Here is a 10,345-nt window from a genome sequence, read left to right on the forward strand (position 1 = left end):
CATATGTATACTTGTGCCATGTTGCTGTGCTGCACCCATCAACTCGTCATTTACATCAGGTATAACTCCCAATGCAATCCCTCCCCCTCCCCCCCCCTCCCCATGATAGGCCCCTGTGTGTGATGTTCCCCTTCCTGAGTCCAAGTGATCTCATTGTTCAGTTCCCACCTATGAGTGAGAACATGCGGTGTTTGGTTTTCTGTTCTTGTGATAGTTTGCTAAGAATGATGGATTCCAGCTGCATCCAAGTCCCTACAAAGGACTCAAACTCATCCTTTTTTGGCTGCATAGTCCATGGTGTATATGTGCCACATTTTCTTAATCCAATCTGTCACTGATGGACATTTGGGTTGATTCCAAGTCTTTGCTATTGTGAATAGTGCTGCAATAAACATACGTGTGCATGTGTCTTTATAGCAGCATAATTTATAATCCTTTGGGTATATACCCAGTAATGGGATGGCTGGGTCATATGGTACATCTAGTTCTAGATCCTTGAGGAATCGCCATACTGTTTTCCATAATGGTTGAACTAGTTTACAATCCCACCAACAGTGTAAAAGTGTTCCTATTTCTCCACATCCTCTCCAGCACCTGTTGTTTCCTGACTTTTTAATGATTGCCATTCTAACTGGTGTGAGATGGTATCTCATTGTGGTTTTGATTTGCATTTCTCTGATGGCCAGTGATGATGAGCATTTTTTCATGTGTCTGTTGGCTGTATGAATGTCTTCTTTTGAGAAATGTCTGTTCATATCCTTTGCCCACTTTTTGATGGGGTTGTTTGTTTTTTTCTTGTAAATTTGTTTGAGTTCTTTGTAGGTTCTGGATATTAGCCCTTTGTCAGATGAGTAGATTGCAAAAATTTTCTCCCATTCTGTAGGTTGCCTGTTCACTCTGATGGTAGTGTCTTTTGCTGTGCAGAAGCTCTTTAGTTTAATGAGATCCCATTTGTCAATTTTGGCTTTTGCTGCCGTTGCTTTTGGTGTTTTAGACATGAAATCTTTGTCCATGCCTATGTCCTGAATGGTACTACCTAGGTTTTCCTCTAGGATTTTTATGGTATTAGGTCTAACATTTAAGTCTCTAATCCATCTTGAATTAATTTTCGTATAAGGAGTAAGGAAAGGATCCAGTTTCAGCTTTCTACTTATGGCTAGCCAATTTTCCCAGCACCATTTATTAAATAGGGAATCCTTTCCCCATTTCTTGTTTCTCTCAGGTTTGTCAAAGATCAAATGGCTGTAGATGTGTGGTATTATTTCTGAGGACTCTGTTCTGTTCCATTGGTCTATATCTCTGTTTTGGTACCAGTACCATGCTGTTTTGGTTACTGTAGCCTTGTAGTATAGTTTGAAGTCAGGTAGCGTGATGCCTCCAGCTTTGTTCTTTTGACTTAGGATTGTCTTGGAGATGCGGGCTCTTTTTTGGTTCCATATGAACTTTAAAGCAGTTTTTTCCAATTCTGTGAAGAAACTCATTGGTAGCTTGATGGGGATGGCATTGAATCTATAAATTACCTTGGGCAGTATGGCCATTTTCACGATATTGATTCTTCCTATCCATGAGCATGGTATGTTCTTCCATTTGTTTGTGTCCTCTTTTATTTCACTGAGCAGTGGTTTGTAGTTCTCCTTGAAGAGGTCCTTTACATCCCTTGTAAGTTGGATTCCTAGGTATTTGATTCTCTTTGAAGCAATTGTGAATGGAAGTTCATTCCTGATTTGGCTCTCTGTTTGTCTGTTACTGGTGTATAAGAATGCTTGTGATTTTTGCACATAATTAATTTTGTATCCTGAGACTTTGCTGAAGTTGCTTGTCAGCTTAAGGAGATTTTGGGCTGAGACAATGGGGTTTTCTAAATATACAATCATGTCATCTGCAAACAGGGACAATTTGACTTCTTCTTTTCCTAACTGAATACCCTTGATTTCTTTCTCTTGCCTGATTGCCCTAGCCAGAACTTCCAACACTATGTTGAATAGGAGTGGTGAGAGAGGGCATCCCTGTCTTGTGCCAGTTTTCAAAGGGAATTTTTCCAGTTTTTGCCCATTCAGTATGATATTGGCTGTGGGTTTGTCATAAATAGCTCTTATTATTTTGAGGTACGTTCCATCAATACCGAATTTATTGAGCGTTTTTAGCATGAAGGGCTGTTGAATTTTGTCAAAAGCCTTTTCTGCATCAATTGAGATAATCATGTGGTTCTTGTCTTTGGTTCTGTTTATATGCTGGATTATGTTTATTGATTTGCGAATGTTGAACCAGCCTTGCATCCCAGGGATGAAGCCCACTTGATCATGGTGGATAAGCTTTTTGATGTGTTGCTGAATCCGGTTTGCCAGTATTTTATTGAGGATTTTTGCATCGATGTTCATCAGGGATATTGGTCTAAAATTCTCTTTTTTTGTTGTGTCCTTGCCAGGCTTTGGTATCAGGATGATATTGGCCTCATAAAATGAGTTAGGGAGGATTCCCTCTTTTTCTATTGATTGGAATAGTTTCAGAAGGAATGGTACCAACTCCTCCTTAAAAAGCAATATTGGAAGCTAGAAGAAGATAGAGTAACACATTATACACTCTGAGAAAAATAGTTTCCAACATAAAATTCTATACCCATTTAAACTATCAATCAATTTTTAAAGTAGAACAAAAAGGATAGAATCTTATAAAATATATCTGCCATATTTCCCTTTCTCAGAAAACTACAGGAAATGGGCTCCACAAAAATGATGGAGTTAAACAAGAGAAAAAAAAAAAGAGTATATCGCATCCAGGAAATAGGAGATTCAAGATAGGAGAAAGGCAGAAGGAACAGCCAGGATGACATTCAGGGAACAACTCTTTATGACTAAAGCAAGGGAAGAAAGGATCTAGGAGAAGTTAGCCTCTAAGAAAGGTTAAAATGCTAATTGATTTTAACATTGTCTGGCAGGTACATGAGAAATTATCCCCATAAATTTTATAAAATTCATCAGGGAAGGGTGAGAAGAGACACTAAAATAAACCAGGCTTGCAGCACATTCAGCATTAATCATTAGGTCAACTTGCTCTTTGATCTGCTTTCTCACAGTCTTTTTGGTGCCTATTGCTTCAGAATCACTGTCACAGCTTCAGAACCTGTTACAGGATTATAGTTCCAATGACAGAAAACGAAACACCACATGTTCTCGCTCATAAGTGGGAGTTGAACAATGAGAACACATGGACACAGGAAGGGGAACATCACACACCAGGGCCTGTCAGGGCCCTGGGAGGGGTTAAGAGAGGGTTAGCATTAGGAGAAATACCTAATGTAGATGACAGGTTGATGGATGCAGCAAACCACCATGGCACATGTATACCTATGTAACAAACCTGCATGTTCTGCACATGTATCCCAGAACTTAAAGTATAATAATTTAAAAAAAGATTATAGTTCCCATGAACTACTCTACAGATAACAACTTAAACATTATAAAATGTTCACTTTTCCACTTAAGATATTCTTTCATGTCCTGTGTACCAGTGGAATTACTGACATCAGCTGGTCTGAAGGACCCCATGAGAAGCTGACTCACCCAAAAAAAAGTGTAGTTTCCTCATCCTGATGATTTCATTCCCTTTACCTCAACCAATCAGTGACACTGATTTTCCAACCCCTCACCTTCCATAATCCCCTTAAAAACCCCAGCCCAGAACTCCTTGGACAAATGGATTTGAGGGTCTCCTCCCATCTCCTCACTTGACACCCTGAAATCACTAAACTCTTTCTCTGCTTCAAACCCTGCTGTCTCAGCATATTGGTATGCTACTGCATAGCACGCATATAAAGGTGTTGGTCCTGTAACACATGTAGAAAAATTGAATTGAGTGGAATTTTATAGAACTATGGCAAGATGTGGAAAGATTTAGCCCAAGATTCCTGAAAATAAAATAAGTAAAAATAAATGAGATACTTACCAATTTTTGGAAAAATAAGTTGTTCAAGAAGGAAGTAAAATAATATCCTCTTAACTCATCCAGAATGAGTAAGATCAAACAATATGCTAAGAACAGTAAATATGGACTTTACTATGGTAATGTAGTCTTATAATTATATTGGGAGGGTGGGAGATAGCAGGTGGTAATAGAGATTTAAAAGTCTCATCTCCCATAATAAACACTGTCTAGAAGTGGTTAATCAAGAGAGAGCAGCATGTCTATATTATTTAGAAATATCAAGGTAAATATCAGAAGAAGAAAGATTAAAAGCTAAAAGTGACTACTTCTGGAAAGATGGAGGAAGGCTATTAAGAGGGGAAAACTGGGTATTTTTTAAATAAGTATTTTAGCATTACTTGACTTTTTAAAATTACGGGCATGTACTTCTTCAACAAAAATAAAAATACTCTTCTAAAGAGTAGGACTTCTTTGTAGGCTCTTTTTCCTCCATCTAGTAATTTTTTAAATTACAATAATAAATCTATGTAAGAAGATGGGAGCCTAAGGCTTTAATGAGCGGTGAAAGGCATTATCTCCATTTCAAAGCCATTGCTGAAGCACAGAACAGACCCAATAGCCTGAACAGTGAGTACCAAGGAGGTTTTTCATAATTTCTGGTATCCAGAACTGTGTGAATTGCCTTCCTGAGTTTAGGAAAGTTTCCACTAGAGTACTACTGCCTCCCCAAGTCAGATTCTTGTTTCCCCAGTCTTCTTTGCAGCCAGGGCATGGAGCACAGGCTTCAGTGTGAAGCAAAGTGACGTGAAGAAGGAGGCACAATATGGGAGCCCTTCTGGCAGAATGGGAAAGCATGGCAGGGTTACAGCTGGCCCTCAAAGGCAGCAATGGCAAAGGTCTTAGCAGTCAGCATGCCAGGCCCAGCATTGGCACTATGAGCCACATTGCCCCTACACAGCAGGAAAAGTGAGCAGTCAGCCCATGTAGTTGGGCTTTGTTTCTAGCTGTGTTGCTCAAAGCCTGATTCTCTGATCTCTTCTATGATTCTTTAAACAACCTGGAATCATTTAACAAATTCGTTTTCTGCTTAAATTAATTAGGGTAGGTTTCATTACTTTCAACTACGAACCATAACTGGTACAGTGAGCCAGACCAGCATAACCTGGAATGGAGATTTATGAGAGGACAAAAGAACACTGAAATGTCAAGATCCAGAGGAAACTCCCTTGTAGCAACCAGAGCAGGAGGAAAGGAAAACAGCAGAAGAACATGGTAGCTTGGAGGGCTGGGTTAGTAGACACTTGAAGATGTCATAGTCTCCCTGAACTCATTGCAATAAATTTTAGGATGGGCTGGAATTCTGACAAAGCACATCAGGACAGAACCAGAGAAGTATAGTTTCATTATTGTTAAGTGATGAGCCTAGTTCTATCCCTCGAACTGATGTGTCTAGGAAGCAAAGTCCAGAGTAGTCAAAGACTTGAACAGAAACCTATGTGTCACATTGAGCTTCTCGTGGGTATTACAGTCCTCTGCTCAAACCCTCCAATGGCTTCCCCATCTTATTCAATGAGTCCCTCCCCAACATTAAGCTTCTGACCTTACTTCCTACCCCCTTCACTCCTTATGCCCCAGCTACTGTTTTTGCTATTCCGCAAATCCAGACATGCTCCAACCTCAGGGCCTTTGCACTGGCAGGGCCCTCTCTCCATAACACCTTTCCCCAGATTAAGCCATATGGCTCACCATTCCCTTTTTCCAAAGACTTAAATGTGGCCTGCTCTGACCATGCTATTTTATATCTCACCCTTCCCAAGCACTCCCCAAACCTCTGCTTTTTTTTTGTCATAACACTCAGTGCCATCTAGCTCACTATACAATTTACTCAGTTATTCAGTTATTAACTGTCCCCCTTGACTAGATTGAGGGTGTTGGATCTCAAGTGAAGCTAGAGAAGCTATTTGTTCATTTTTAGTTTCTGTATCAACTGATCTTCAAAGGAAGCAAAGTACTTTTAGCAGCTCCATGTTTCCAAACATGGCTGAATTAAAAGCAGTCGAATTCTACTGGCCTGAGGATGGCATGGCTTGCCTTTCACCTGAAATGAAGTCTAAAGGGTAATCAGCATGGCAGGCCGACTCAGTCTCTAATTGACGATCTTCCACAGCCCGTTAGCAAACAACTCAGAAAACACCAATCTCTGCTCTCAGGAGCCTTCCAAAGCCGCCTAACAGCCAAGAAGATCAGATTCCATTATTGTCTTCAAATCTGAAATCACTGATGTGAAAATGAAAACTCCAGAATACATACACAGGCACGCACACACACATACACACGCACACACACACACAAACATACACACACTCTATGCAATAGGTAGTACATTCTCTTACTCCCAATTTGAGGAGCTGACATTGTACCAAGACTTACTACTAATATCAAGTATGTGAATGAAATGAGAATGGTTGCCCCTCCCTGGTGCAGAATTCCACTCATCCTAGTGTCTCCAGCAGTGTCCACATTTGGAAATAAGAGTGAGGTGTGTGCTGCCAGGGGTCTGGCCAGCACTCCTGAGAATTCAGGCGAGCAGCCGCTGCATTGCCTCCGTCAACCGCGTGCTCCTGCATGGTCCTGGCCCCACCCAAGGGAGTGTCAATGTAACTGAAAACCACAAGCATCTGGAGGGCCACTTAGGGTCTCTAAACTCCCTCCCAGATGAGTGGGGCTCCACCCAGGCTGGATTTCCGGAGCATGTCAAGTGGGCGTGATGGTAAGGCACATCCGCAGAGTGAAATGGAGAGCAAAAGGAAATGGAAAACTGTGCCATCTTAGTACATTCGGGCGGCTATAACAAAATACCACAGACCATGTGGCTTATAAACAACAGAAATGTATTCCTCACAGTTCTGGAGACTGAGAGGTCCGAGGTCAAGGTAAATTCAGTGTCTGGTGAGGGCCTGCTTACTAGTTTATGGACAGCTGTCTTCCTGTTGTGTCCTCACATGGAAGAAGGGGCAAGGGACTTCTTTGGGCCCTCTTTTTTTTCTTTCCTTTTTTTTTGTTTTTTGTTTTTTGTTTTTGTTTGTTTGTTTGTTTTTATTTTTTTGAGACAGAGTCTCACTCTGTTGCCCAGGCTGGAGTGCAATGGTGCAATCTCAGCTCACTGCAACCTCCAACTCTTCCTCTTGGATTCAAGCGATTCTCCTTCCTCAGCGTCCCAAGTAGCTGGGATTACAGGTGTGCACCGCCACGCCCAGCTACTTTTTGTATTTTTGGTAGAGACGGGGTTTCACTTGTTGGCCAGGCTGGTCTCAAACTCCTAACCTCAGGTGATCTGCCCTGCCTCAGTCTCCCAAAGTCCTGGGATTATAGGCAGGAACCACCACACCCAGCCATCTGGGCCCTCTTTTAGAAGGGCACTAACCCCATTCATGAGGACTCCCCTGTCATGACCTAATTCCATCCTCATGTCCTAATTCACCTCCTAATTCCATCACACTGGGGACTAGTAACTTATGAATTTGGTGGGAGACACAAACATTCAGAGCCTAGCATGTGCAAAGACAAAGAGCATTCAGAAGCAAGGAACCTTCTGAATCATCAGGTCTAAGGAAGCAGGCAGAGAAGACAGAACAAAATTGAGTCTAGAGGCTCTACCCAAATGCAGGACAGATGCAGCAGACAGGTGCAGAAAGCAGTGCCCAGAGTGGTTCCCTTGGTACCAGGGCACGGAGGAGAAAAATGTTTACAGAGCACGTGAAGTCTCATTCTCGAAGAGCGAGGTGGCAATTGAGGATCCTGAGCCATACCAGACTGTGGGGGAAACAGTCACTGAGAAGGTGGCTGGCATCACTGCCATCAGGGTTGATGGAGGGCCTAAGTCCATGTGGAACACAATGAGGAGGACGGAGAGCAGCAGCCTAGGATTCCAGGCAAGAGAAGGGCATTGAGTAAACATGTGCTAGCCCCTAAAAGCAACACTGGCCACTGCAAAGATGTTCAAACATTGATTTTTCATAAGCCAAAACTTTTTTTTAGAGACAGAGTCTCGCTCTGTCATCCAGGCTGAAGTGCAGTGACACCATCATAGCTTACTCTAACCTCAGCCTCCTGGGCTCAAGTGATCCTCTGACCGCAATCTCCCCAGTAGCTGGGACCACAGGCATGCGCCACCATGCCCAGCTAATTTTTCAAAAAATGTTTGTAGAGATGGAGATCTCACCATGTTTCCCAGGCTGGTCTCAAACTCCTCAGCTCAAGCAATCCTCCTACTCTTGTCTCCCAAAGCGCTGGGGATACAGGCGTGAACCACCGCACCTGGCCCCAAACTTATTTAAGTACACTGAGCGATGATTTTTAAAAGAACCTGTTGTGATATAAATAATCTCTGAGCCGCAGTGTAACTTTAGATCCCCAGATATTTTAATTTCTTGAAGCAAGTCGAACAAGTACGCAAATAGGACTTATTCTCAGCGTTTCTACCCTCCCTGCCACTAGGAGGGTGTATGTAATAGGTAGTCCTCCCAGGCAGGAAAGGAAAAACAAAACCTCCCTGAAGCCAAATTCTGCAAAAAAGAGGAGGACCCTCTTACTTGATCCTGATGGGGATCAGAATATTGGCCATAAAAAATTATTTCAGATTCATCCAGTTTGGTTATCTGCATAAAATACCTAAAGAGAATCTTTTTTAAATATGTCATTTTTAATTGACAAATAATAATTGTATATATCTATGGGGTACAATGCAACGTTTTGATATATATATACACATTGTAGAAAGATTAAATCAAGCTAATTAACATATCTACCACTTCACATTTTTTTGGTCTAGTGCAAACATTTAAAATCTACTTTTTAAGCAATTTTAAAATATAATTTTTTATTTTACTTTAGGTTCTGAAAATACATTATTACTAACTATAGTCCCCATTCTGTGCGATAGAACTTATTCCTCCTAACTGAAACTTTGTATCTTTGACCAACATTCCATAACTTGAAACTTTATGAAGGCAACAAAATAATTCCTTAAGAATGTCAATTTTATATACCCAAAGGATTATAAATCATGCTGCTATAAAGATACATACACACGTATGTTCATTGCGGCACTATTCACAATAGCAAAGACTTGGAATCAACCCAAATGTCCATCAGTGACAGATTGGATTAAGAAAATGTGGCACATATACACTATGGAATACTATGCAGCCATAAAAAAGGATGAGTTTGTGTCCTTTGTAGGGACATGGATGCAGCTGGAAACCATCATTCTCAGCAAACTATTGCAAGAACAGAAAACCAAACACTGCATGTTCTCACTCATAGGTGGGAACTGAACAATGAGATCATTTGGACTCAGGAAGGGGAACATCACACACCGGAGCCTATTATGGGGAGCAGGGAGGTGGGAGGGATTGCATTCTGAGTTTTACCTGACGTAAATGACGAGTTAATGGGTTCTGATGAGTTGATGGGTGCAGCACACCAACATGGCACAAGTATACATATGTAACAAACCTGCACATTATGCGCATGTACCCTAGAACTTAAATAATAAAAAAAAAAAAAGAAAGAAACTTTAAAAAAAAAAAAAAAAAAGAATGTCAATGACCTTCCTTCTCCTTGGTAAGGACACCATCTAGATTACTCTGCTTGTCAATACACAGCAAACAACAGAGAATATGTGGGGAATTCTCATCCTGAGTCCCCCATTTCCTACACAGTACAAACCAGCAGCAGACTCACGAGTGTTCTTATCTGTCCTAAATCCTTTTGTTTATAGTTAGGTTGCTTTTGGCAAATGCTACTTTTGACTTATCCTCTGCCTTTGCAGCCATTTAATATACAATTTTTAAGTTCTAGAAGACTTGTCAAACTGCAAGCCCTTTTGGATTTAACATTCACAGTTTTGACCATGCTTGAATGGCACTGAAGGCCTAGGGCATCTACTATTTTGCAGTTTTATTGAGGCACAAATTTCAATCCTATATTCTACAGGATCAGTGGTCTGAGCCAAGTTATCAACTTAGCTAGTGAATAAACCTACTTGGATCCCCAAATCTGCATTTCAACATGAATCGGTCATTCTCTCCTTGTTGTCATGTACACCATAAGTTTTATGAAGTAACTGAAGTTTTGTTTCTGTGTGCAAAGTTGCTCCCAAAAGAAAATCAGCTGCTGGTGCTGATGATAAAAATGAAGAAAAAGTGAAGATGTCTCAGTAAGTAACGGTTCTTGTCAGAGAATTGAACATTCAGGGTAGAATGTCACATTTGGCATCTATAATCTAATAGACTCCACTGTGCATTCTATATAATAACAATAAAGGCAATTTGTAAAATGGCTTCAGGACATTTTATAGCCAGCGTAAAACAAAAATTGCTCATTGGGTGAGCAGTAAGTCATTTTTGTAAGAGTCACTTAC

Source organism: Macaca thibetana, chromosome 16 (genome assembly GCF_024542745.1).
Source record: "Macaca thibetana thibetana isolate TM-01 chromosome 16, ASM2454274v1, whole genome shotgun sequence".
In the NCBI taxonomy this organism is placed as follows: domain Eukaryota; kingdom Metazoa; phylum Chordata; class Mammalia; order Primates; family Cercopithecidae; genus Macaca; species Macaca thibetana.